This window comes from Protopterus annectens, chromosome 16.part0, assembly GCF_019279795.1.
Source record: "Protopterus annectens isolate FY-2018-M chromosome 16.part0, PAN1.0, whole genome shotgun sequence".
Classification (NCBI taxonomy): Eukaryota; Metazoa; Chordata; order Ceratodontiformes; family Protopteridae; genus Protopterus; species Protopterus annectens.
In genome coordinates, this window is record NC_056750.1 from 217,873,172 (window position 1) to 217,885,432 (window position 12,261).

Here is a 12,261-nt window from a genome sequence, read left to right on the forward strand (position 1 = left end):
CCCATCAGAAACTTGGCATGCTTTATAGACAAAATGCCTACCTTACCTCTGCTACTAAAATAACTCTCGCAACTTCCTTCCTTATCCCCTCCCTTCTCTATGGCGCCCCACTCCTAACTAATCTTCAGTCCTCTCTCAAAAAACAACTTTCCTCTTGCTACAACAAAATTGCAAAATTCGCCACCAGCCACAAGTCTTCCACCCACCACTGTCTTTCCCTCCAGAAACTAAAATGGCTAGAACTTCCCAATCAGTTAACTTATACTCAACTAACTCTAGCCCATAAGCTTATTCTCAACCCCTCCCTCTGTCCTTCCCTCTCTACTGCCTTTAATATGCACCTACCCAATAGAGTATTAAGATCAAACAATCAAAACCTACTCAAAGTCCATAAACCTATACATCCCCCAGGCAAAAACCTTCTATCCTTCAACCTAGCTCGCCTCTGGAACTCCCTTCCTCCACTCATCCGCACCACCTCCAGTCACTCTGCTTTCAAAAAATCTCTTTATACACATCTAGCTTCCCAGTGGGAATGCTCATGCTCCCACCCTACATAACCTACTCTACTCCTTCTCACACCCCTCCTTGCTCTGCTCACATCTTTAATATAACCTGAAAGTTCTATAGAATTTATTAAACAAGTCCTTATGTTTCTTCCTCCCCCACTATATTATGTCTTTGTATCTCCTCTTCCTTTTACTAACTATGTTTTCCTAACTTTTCTGTATAAATGGAAATTTTTGCTGTGCTGAATAGTTAATATGTTTTTCTGTACAATGTATTTAACTGTATACCTGCTATACTATTTGATATTGTCTTCTTTTTACTATATGTTGTACCTATTATGTAACTTGGAATGTATTTTGGAGCTTTTCTCCCCAGGACTCCATTGAAAACGGGTTCATCTGGCCCAATGGACTATCCTGGTAAACCAACTGCAATAAATAAATAAATAAATAATAAAAATAAATTACTGGTGGAGTACATTTCTGCAGATTACACTAGTCCTGCACCTAGTTTCCACCTTCCTGGATCACAAATTTACCCCATTTGCATGGATTTCTCCTGCAAATGAGGTAATTTGCATGCAGGGGCTGATTCCATGCAGGACTAGTGCAGGAGCACTCATGCACACCCCTACAGGTTATTCCTGGATCGCACGGCAGACATATTGCCTGCTGGAGCTCCTGCACTAGTCCTGCACACCGTGCAGGGCTTGCAAAATCCGGAGGAGTGAATGAGGCCTCAGCCTGAACTACTAAGCAGTGAGTAAGCAAAAGAACAGGAGCTCGTGGGCCCTCATGATGTTTGTAAAAAGCTTTAACTCTTTGATAGAAATGAAATCTTTTGATTTTGAGTGAAAATTAATGAAAAAAGTTGAAAATGAAGTGTATGAAGTAAATGAAGCTTAAATAAAGTAACAAGCCCTTTATTTACAGTTATCCATTCTTAAAAGCATGAAAACAGTACAATAATCACTTCTGTTTTCTTGGGAACATATTTTAAATAGGAAAACAGTAAATTAATGTTTAAATTGCAGGTTAGTAGTTTGGTGTGTAGGAATATTTTCCTTTCCCCTTTCCAGTATTCTGATTACATATAATAGATGGAATTCTATGTGTATGACTGATATATTTTAAAGTCTCTAAAGGGATCAAACAATAAACTACATATTTCATAAAAGTGACAGGTTCAAGGCAGTGAGAACAAGCAATATGCTAATCATTGTTATTGATGTTGCTTCTTGTGGCAGTACTTGGCTAAATATAAAGGAACCTTTACTAACATAAAACACACACACACACACACACACACACACACACACACACACCTGTTTAAATAAAACTTTGTTGTTTGGTGATAAATCTTGCAGAGTTACTGTTGCAGAATTATTGTTTTTTATATCAGATAGCATGGATATAAACATTATTGGGAATGTTTTTTTCAGTATTTAGTGATTGATACTAAACATAAACATATTATTTAGAAATTTTAAATGTTAAAATACCTGTTTGCAATAGTAATAGAATGAATGCATCTATCCTCATGTTGCTAATAATAGAATTAAATGCAATAGATTATGACATATTAATTAATACATAAATCATTTAGAAGTTGATACTTTGAGAAAATTGATGTTATTAGCTGCTGTAGAGACTGTCTTTTGTTTATTCTTTTTAACATCCAACCAACTATTCTTTTTTGGAGATCTTTTTAAGGCAGGAATAGAGCAGTCCATTTCTTCCGGTATAGTTATTATGTTGTTTTTTTTGGATGAAAAGGGAAGCTTCTTCTATGTTGTGAAATGTTCTCACTTCATTAGCCAGAGTGATTTTAATTTTTGCTGGATAGCTTAGTTGCGCTTTGATGTTATTCTGCTTGAGTAGTTTTATAAGTGGCCAGCATTTCTTCTTCAAATCAAGCACTCTGGTAGAATAGTCATTGTCAATTCTAATCTGGCTCTGCTTGTACTTCAAGGGACTTTTTCTCCAGGTATTTCTGAACATGAGTTCTTTGTCTAAATAAGACATGAATTTTATTACAATTGATCTGGGAGGTAATGAAGGTAATGTACTGGCTTCCCTATTGCTTTGTCTGCTCTTTCAATTCCATATGAGAAGCCTTCATGTAAGTTTAAAATGTCTGGTATCCAAGTATTTACAAAAGCAATAATGTCTTAGCCTTCACTTTTTGAGTAATCTAAAAATTCTAATATTTATCCCTCTTCCCCTGTTTTCCAGATCATCTATTTTGTTGAATAGCCAGGTATTTTCCTTAAGAAGGAATTCAGTTTGAGTTTTATCTTCTGTTAATCTCCCATCTATATAAGTTACGGGTGTCTCTATGTCAATTATTTTTAACTGATGTTGTTGGACCAGTTCTTTAAGGGCATTGGTTTGCTTCTGGCAGCTTTCTTTGAGATTTTCTAGGTTTTCTTTGAAGTTATCCATTTTTAGAGAGAGTTCCTGTAAAGCGGTAGACACTATCTGCAATTCCTTCTTCAGAAAAGTTTCAGAGTGTGAGTTCTTAGTGCTGCTCATTTTCTCAAGGGATAAAAGTCTGCAGTATCATTTGGCAGGAAAATATCTATAAAATTTCACCAAAGTCACAGGTTCTGTATATTAGATTATTATCAGTGAAATTTGATAAGTTTTGTTAAGAAAAATAATTACTTTACTGTATTTTGTAATAGTTTAAGAGAGCTCTGAAAGTATGCTGCTTTTAGTAAAGCATCTTGGCTCTGCCCCGACATTCACTCTTTTGAGAATTCACTATTAATAACCGCAACCATAATGTAAATATATCTATCTATATGTGTGTGTGTGTGTGTGTGTGTGTGTGTGTGTGTGTGTGTGTGTGTGTGTGTGTGTGTGTGTGTGTGTGTGTGTGTGTGTGTATGTATATATATATATATATATATATATATATATATATATATATATAAAATGTGTGTGTGTGTGTGTGTGTGTGTGTGTGTGTGTGTGTGTGTGTGTGTGTACAACAGAACAGAGTGAGGAGATCTGGAGCTCTTTGCTTTGGGAGTGTTCCTTCCCCTTCACCACCTTAACAATGGCTGCTAACCTTAACCTCTAAGGCTGCCTCTTATCTCACCCATAACCCTACACCTTAATGTGATTAAAAACCTTCTTATAACAGTTTCACTTTTCAGTCAAATTTGAGACTAGTATTACAGGGGGAGTAGTTTTAATATCAGAAGAGGAAATAATTTTCTTTTCTTGATATTATTGTTTTTGTTTTTGTTTTATTTTATTTTTATTTTTTTGCTATTGTATATGATCAAACTTATTTGTCAATGTTTTACATTCCACTTTAGGGCAGTCTGGTCATACAAAATGGACACACACACACACACACACACACACATATATATATATATATATATATATATATATATATATATATACATATATATGTATATAGTCTATATTAGATGAACGAAAGTTCATCTTAGCGAATGCTCACATGAGCGAAAATTGCGGAACTTGAAACCACAATTGTGAGATTGCGGTACAGTGAAGATGAGAATATTTGCCCTTTCCTCACTGTAGTGCGATCTCAGAGTTGGAATATATATTTAGCAGGAGGTGTGGGGGGCACAGCTCCCTACAATTGCAGTTTCGAGTTCCTGGATTTTCACTTATGTGAGTGTTCGCTAAGATGAACTTTCATTCATCTAATATAGACCCTTTATATATATATATATATATATATATATATATATATATAAAACAAAAAGGGAAAACTAATTGTACGAGAATGACTGCTCCTTGGTACTAGATTATGATGTGTGTGTGTATATATATATATATATATATATATACACATAGATATAGGTATAGCTATATAGAAATATATAAAAAATAGAGTCCTAACTCTCTGCACCATACCTTAGAAAAAAAACAATTCCATAATACTACCACTACACAAAGCAGGCTCAGATACAGAAACATGAACCAAAAAGCGCAACAAAAAAGCTGTCTCCTTACCTGACCCTTACTCTAGTCCTAACTTGCAAACACTCATAGAAACACATTCCCACCCAGTCACCTCTATCTGTATTCTGAACTGCCACCAATCAGCAGCTCATATTGTCGACATTCTGAATTGTCAGTACTTTTAACTGCAGTCATATTTTTTTTTTTTGTTTTACTTTTGTATGCACAGAAGTAGTTGTTCGGAACATGTATATTAGCATGTCAATGTTTTCTGACTGACATTCTGAATGTTGACATTTGGATCATTCAGTCATAATCAGTAGACCTATATATATATCTGCAGACACACACTCGTACACACACAGACACACACACACACACACACACACACACACACACACACACACACACACACACACACACACCATGCTGACCATACATTTGAATATGTTATTCACTGTTGTTAAAAGGGACTTTATTTAAATGAGATGTTTGTGATTATGACTTGTCACAGCCATCAATATATGATGGATTTCTGGTAATGATGGGATTTGAATCCCAACACTTCCACCAAATTGTGACAGATGCTTGTCAGTGATTACATTTAAATCTTGCCACTGACAAACAGAATAACACTTAGGTATATGAGGACAGGGGGTATGATACTTGAATCCACTCCATTGTTCTAAATGGGTCCCAGGTAGGTCTACTGGCCAAGAGAGAGATGGTCTTTCAAGTCACTTCACTAGTTCAAATAAAACTGATTAATTAACAGATCAACCAAATGAAACTTGGTCCCAGAAATTAAAGGAATCATGCAACACCCACACCAAAACTAGGACTGCACACCAATCATTTACTGAGTTGAGTCTTGGGACTAATATCAGACCCACTTTTCTCACCACTCTCTCTCTCTCTGTCTTTCTCTGTGAACCACATTGTCCTCCAGTGCCCCTTACCCAGAGTAGCTAATTTGCAAGCAAATTATTCACAGATACAGACACACAGACATGTACATGCTCTCAAATTCCCAGGGAAGGATGGGAAAATCCTCCAGTCCCCCACATCTTCTTTTTGGCATGAAAGTACTGCCAGCACCCTAGAACTGACTAAGGAAAGCACACACCTTTTAGTTGCTAAATCTAAAGTATAAAATGAATATTTGACTAGTAATATGCACAAGTAATCTAGCTACTTATAAGAGAATACCACTGCTTTGCCTGTATATAGAGGTAAATGGTAATAACCCTCTTCTCTAATAATAAATATAATTCATAAATAAATAAATAGCAGTGAAAATATCTTAGAAATGAATACATAAGATTTATTTAAACAATAAAGGCAGTGATGATTCAAATTGATTATGTAGAGTGTGAGGTCAAAACAATGCACAGAGAATATAAAAATAACAGTGAGTTGTATTAACAGAATATGTACAGAACATTTGGCTCTACATTTAATAAATATCATAGCTGTCTCTTAATGAAGGTAGAACAGCACGGTCATGTAGATACCAAATTCTCCCAGGCTAGGAAAAGATAAGATAAGACAAGACAAGAAAAGACAAACACAAGAACAAGACAGTTACCTGGTTTTAATTTGCAACATGTACATCTCTGCTTATCATTGTGTTCCTACACAAAGCCATGAATCAATAGATTACATCATTCCCTTTCCCACAAAAAGCAGGAGTAATTATTACTTTATGTCAGATTACATTAGCTCATTCCCCACGTAGAAGAACAAAAGAGAAAAGGCTACCTGTGAACAAGATACATTTATTAACCATTTCATATTAATGACTGCCTCCTTTTTTTCAGTTCTCTCTAACTTTCCCACAGCCAAATTTTACAATTGTAGTTTTATAGACTTATATTCATCTGTCTTGCAAACCTTGCATAACTTAAAGATATACAAGCATTTAAGTCCTTATTGAGAAAATGTAGAAAGTTACACTTTACATTTCAAATACAAGTTTCATACATTCCCTTTAATTTTCTTTTCTTACAGAGAAAAATTCAAAGTTCATACATGTTTTGGGTACAAAAAGTACATGGATTGCAGAGTTTTCAGAGCTTAATACAGCTTTACAAGGGTATCAACATTCTAAAATAAGAAAAAGAACACATCCAAATTTAAAATCATTTTTGTTTCCTGACAACACAGTGTTAAAAATAATGATGTTTATAGGGATGCATAACTTTTGATTATGCTAACAATATGCATTTTATGTGTGATATTTGACATCTCACTAAGCTATTGTAACAAAACCTACACAAAGGACATGTATGTTGACATTGTGTTTGCTGTGTATGTGCACTCGTGCATGTGCAAACATCAATCTGTCTATCTATCTATCTATCTATCTATCTATCTATCTATCTATCTATCTATCTATCCCATACTTTTGTTCAAATGCTGTATTTGTTGTCATATATAGTTGCATTAGTGAGTGGTTAAATGCAGGAATTATCAAACTGACCATTGCTTTTACTGAAAAAAATGCCCCTGTGATTGGTAGATGTATGCAGGGATGAGAGTGGAGTTTGTATCTGCATGTGTCCATAAGTATGGGTTACAGCAAGGGAAAATATTTAGTGTAATGCATGTTTGGTGGTTGGTGTGTGTGTGTGTGTGTGTGTAAAGTGCATATACTGTATGCTTGACTGTGGTTAGCTTTTGAATGTTATAGCTAAGTTGTTGTTGTTTGTCTTTTCAGCTTTTCCCAGTTAGGGGTCGCCACAGTGGAACTCGGGTCTGCTAATGATTGGCAGTAGATTTTTATGGTGCCGAGTTGCCAGCCCGACACCCAACCTTCAGCAAAGGCACATCCATTCACACATGTCTTTCGGAGGCCACTCGACCACAGGGAGGACATGTAGACCCCACACAGAAGGCACTCCAGCCGAGAATCAAACAGGAGAACCTCTTGCTGTGAGGCAACAATGCTACTGCTGTACCACTGCAGATGAATGTTATAGCCAAGTATGGGGATAGATTCAGTGTTGTGCATGTCAGATATATGTGTCTATGCCCAAGTATCTTGTGTCGTGGCACTATTACGAGAAGGATTATTCATTTAATTATGTATAGGGTTAGGGGGTTACGGATAGGGGCTGTGTTAGAGTTAGCACACATGATTAAGGTGAGGTAGGGGGGTTCAAACCCTGACCCTGCCTCTACCCTGCTCCTAACAATATATATTATCTTATGAAAGAAAGTTTTCCCCTAACAGTACCATTGTTTAGACATATGTGGTCTGAAACATTGTTGCATTTTTAAGCAGTTGAAAAATTAGACCACTTTCAACTGAATTCCTTTCAAATATGTGAGTGTTCAGTGTTATTTCAATGTACAGAGTTCAACATATTGTATGTCAATATTTCTCTACATTGAGTTGTACCAATACATCATGAAATATGTAGGTGGGCAGATAGTTAATACATAGATAGACAAATGGATAGATACAAATTTGCAATATAAAGTTCTAAAGCTGACATCCATAATAAATAAATCTCAGAATTTGAATTCATTTTTTACCTCATAAGATCTTCTACAACAGTGACTGTCAGCTTTGTGTAATGTTTTGCTAATAAACGTAATTTTTTATAACACTTACTATACATCAAAAACTTATTTTCTCATTAAATATTCCTTGGAGTTCATGAATGGCTTAAATATAATGATGTAAACCTTTGGGGAAAATATGCAAATCAACAAACTTCCACTTGAAAACAAAACTGCAAATATCTCAACAACAATAGCAAGCTTTCCTTGTGTGCTCAGATACGCAGGAATGAAAGACACCCAAACAGTGACAAATGCCAGCATACTGAATGATATGAATTTGGCCTCATTGAAGCTGTCGGGTAGCTTTCTTGCTAAAAATGCCAGTATGAAACTTAAAACAGCAAGTAATCCCATGTACCCAAGTATTATCCAGAAAAATACTGTTGTATTTTCATTGCACTCAAGAATTATCTTGCCAGGATAAGTCTTTGTATTAGCTACTGGGAATGGTGGGGAAGTAAGTAGCCAAGATATACAGATACAAACCTGAATAGAGGTGCTACAAACACCTAAAATATTGGGTACTTTAGGGCCCACCCACCTTGACATTGCAGTGTGAGGTTTTGTAGCACTGAAAGCTATTACAACAGTTATAGTCTTTGCAAGCACACTGGAGACACATACTACAAATACTATTCCAAATGCAGCCTGGCGCACAAGGCATACTTGAACTGTTGGACGTCCAATGAATAGAAAAGTGCACAGAAAAGATAACGTCAGTGCTGTGAGTAGGATGACACTTAAGACATTGTTGTTTGCTCTCACAATTGGACTGTTGAAGTATTTAACAAAAAGTATAAGTGTTATTAAAGATAACAAACAGCAGATTCCTGCACATGTGCTCAGAGCTATGCCAATGGGCTCTTCATAGGCGAGGAATTCCACAGTTCTTGTGAGGCACTTATCTTGGTTACTGTTTGGCCACTGAGAATCAGGACACATTAAGCATTTTGTGGACCCTAAAATAAAAAAGGAATTAGAGAAAATAACCAGAATGTCCTTTAAACTACTTAGATGGAATATATCTCAGAGAGCAGCTAAACTTAAAGTGATTCATCACACTTTTTAAGTATTCAGGTTTTGTTTTTGCATTGCAATAGCAGTATTACTTACCATAGTGGTTACTTTTATGTGAGTTTCCCTTAATATAATTATTTCTTAAACTGTCAGGACAGAACTTCTATTTGGCATTCTGGAACTTATTTTTCTCTGAAACTCTGCCCCAGCATGACGCCATATTAAGTAAACAGTGCTAGAGTAGAGCTGGAAATATGGAAGCATGGCAGAGATTTTTAGAGACTTGCTCTTATTTTTCTCCTGGGCTAATAGGATAAAGCTCCTATGATGAGAGCAGTACCCCAAGGCTCTCCCTTGCATGTATCTTGTACTGATACCACCAAACCAATTTAGACGTGTGTCCGAATAGCTTTAAGCTAATCAAACCAGCAGGTCGAGCTCCAAGCTTAACATAGATCTTAAGAGATTTTTATTTTTCAAAATGCTGCAAAAGATTCTCCTGTACAATCAAAAAAATGACAGAGTGACTCTTCTTCTTCAAATGAGATTCTTCTTAATTGTGCGATCTTTCCAGAAATCAGGTTAGATTGATCTAAAATAAAGGTTAGTCTAATAAGATTAAACTGAGATTAAATGTTTATGTCACTGAGGATGAGGGACAGAAGAGAGGGTAGAAATGGAAACACAAGCATTAAATATGTCCTTAGTATATTGTCTCTGTCTTTCATGGTAATTATTTTGCATCACTTAAATGTTTTTAGAGCTTTTGATGTCAAGATGCCAATCATATGTGGAATTTCTACCCAGTGAGGTTTTGAGCTTTTTTAAGAATTTGGTTGTGTCTTTAGAAATTGGTAAATGTTGAAATTGCTATTGCAATAAATGATTTATTCTAAAACCATGGATATTTATTGACCTTCCAATTTTGCAAGGTCTTGTCTCTGATACCTATAATTTCCTTAGGTTCTTGGATGTTATTTGGCATCTATTAAGTCAGATCAATGTTGCTTTAAATGATGCTCATAGATTACTACTAGGTTAACTGCTGTTGTGGGTCATTTTAAACCTAGTCCATTAACTCATGTGAGAATCAAATCCTGTACTTTGTGTCTGTAACCTTAACCACCTTAACCATTATGCCAACCTCCTTCCCCAAAGTTTTTATTTTCCCTTTGACTCATGATTTCATAGCTAATTTCAAAGCTATCTGCCACCTTAACAGTCCATTCTAAGCCTAGACAATTTCCCTCCCCCAAGTGAGAATCAAGCACTGTAGTTTGTATCTGGGTGTCAAGCACCACAGCCATTACACCAACCCCAAACCGTCTATTGACTAAGCTACATACACCTGTGCAAAGGACGTCAGTCACAGTAGGACTGAAGGTAGTCTATTCCCTAACCACTTTGACATTTTTCACTTCTGAAGATACATGACTCAGCAACACCCTTACTGTCAGCTGCAGGTTGTTGTTGTTGTGTCTTTCGGCTTTTCCTGGTTAGGAGTCGCCACAGCAGAACTCCGGTCCGCTAATGATTGGTAGTTGATTTTTACATGCCAAGTTACCAGCCCTCACGCACAACCTTCAACAAAGGTATGCCCAGTCACGCATGTCTCCACGCAGAAGACGCTTTAACTGAGAATCAAACCGGACGGCGTCTTACCGTGAGGAGACGATGCTACCGCAGCTGCAGTTGAACTGTTTAAATAGATGTTTTTTGCCTGACATCTTGGAATCTGGGAACTTGAACTTTTTCTCTTCATCCAGTGTGTTAGAGTATATTCCATTTTAATTATTTTATTAATGCAAAATATCATTTCCAATCTACCTGCCCCAATGAAACCTTTCTCAAGGTGGCATACACTTACGGTTTTCAGTCATGCACCATCATGCATCTTCCCTGCTTATTATGAATTCTACATAACTTTGCTCCTCTTGATGAGTGTGTTGGATGAGGGGGATTCGAAGGTCATAGCCCTTTTAAAAGCAAAATTATCTTTTCATTAAAAATCCTTATATCAGTTTATCAACTTCTTTCATTCACTGAGCTGTAAAGGCTCCTCGTCTCAGCCAGACCATCAGCTACTACATTCATTAAACTCTGTTTTTTTAGCCCTTACAATCTGGATTTAGATGACACCCTTGATAATAATGTGTCTCATGAATACAAGGCTTTATCTGCAGTGAAACAGAATATACAGAACTGTAATGATTTCTGCATTTGCATACTATGAATATGTATCCTCCAGTGTAAAATACAACTTAAATTTTATTTTATAAGTAAAAAAAAAATCTAGCAGTATAGAAGTGCTTGACATTTTCTAAGGTATGCCATTCACTGGAGAATTTTATTGCTTTAAATATATCCTAAATAGAATATATTTTATGAACTGAAAAATTTTAGGAGTGCGGAAGTGTTTGACTTTCTCTAGGGATGGCCATTCATTGGAGAATCACATTATGAACTGCTCCCAGTTTAGAGCTGAGAATTAAAGCTAATGGCTGCTGAAGTCTTTCAGTCTGTAGATTTGGATTTGAGTTTCTTAATTTCTCATTGATGCCTGTGGGACTCTTAATGGCTGACTTATTATTTCTGGGAAAATCATTTGTGACTAGTAGGCTTACTAGGGTAATAAATAAATAAAAGTAAATGTAGGTCATCTATAGAGAATTTAGAAAGATGACAAAGTTCATTTGTCCAATGAAGGCACCATCTGGATTCTGGGATTTGCTAAGATTTGATAAATAGAAATTTCCTGGACCACAAGACGCCAAACTATTTTGGATATAGTCTTCACTAATATTTCCTCTGCCTTTTCCACTGCATAGCCTCTCCTTCTTATAGGTTCATAGGTTTATAGGTTGGTACTAGGCTATCAGCCCTAGGGCCTATACAAGTCTAGCCATAACAATTCCCTGGCTATTTCTTCCCACAAATTTTACTTCCCTAGATCCCTGTCTAGCAGGGTGACTGATGTGATCCCCGGGGTGAATTTCCTATCTCCCATCCAATCATCAAGGTTCCTTTAGAAGAGGGCCAAAGAGGCACTCTGCTTGAGATGTATGGGCAGTCTATTCCAGAGTCTGGGGAGTCTCTGGGTCAGGAATCTATCCCTCCAGCATGTTTTGATCATTGTGATGACAAGGTTTAGATCCCTGGAGCGTGTGACTCTGAGGGATTGAGATTTCTTTAAGTGCAGCATGTCCAACAGCTC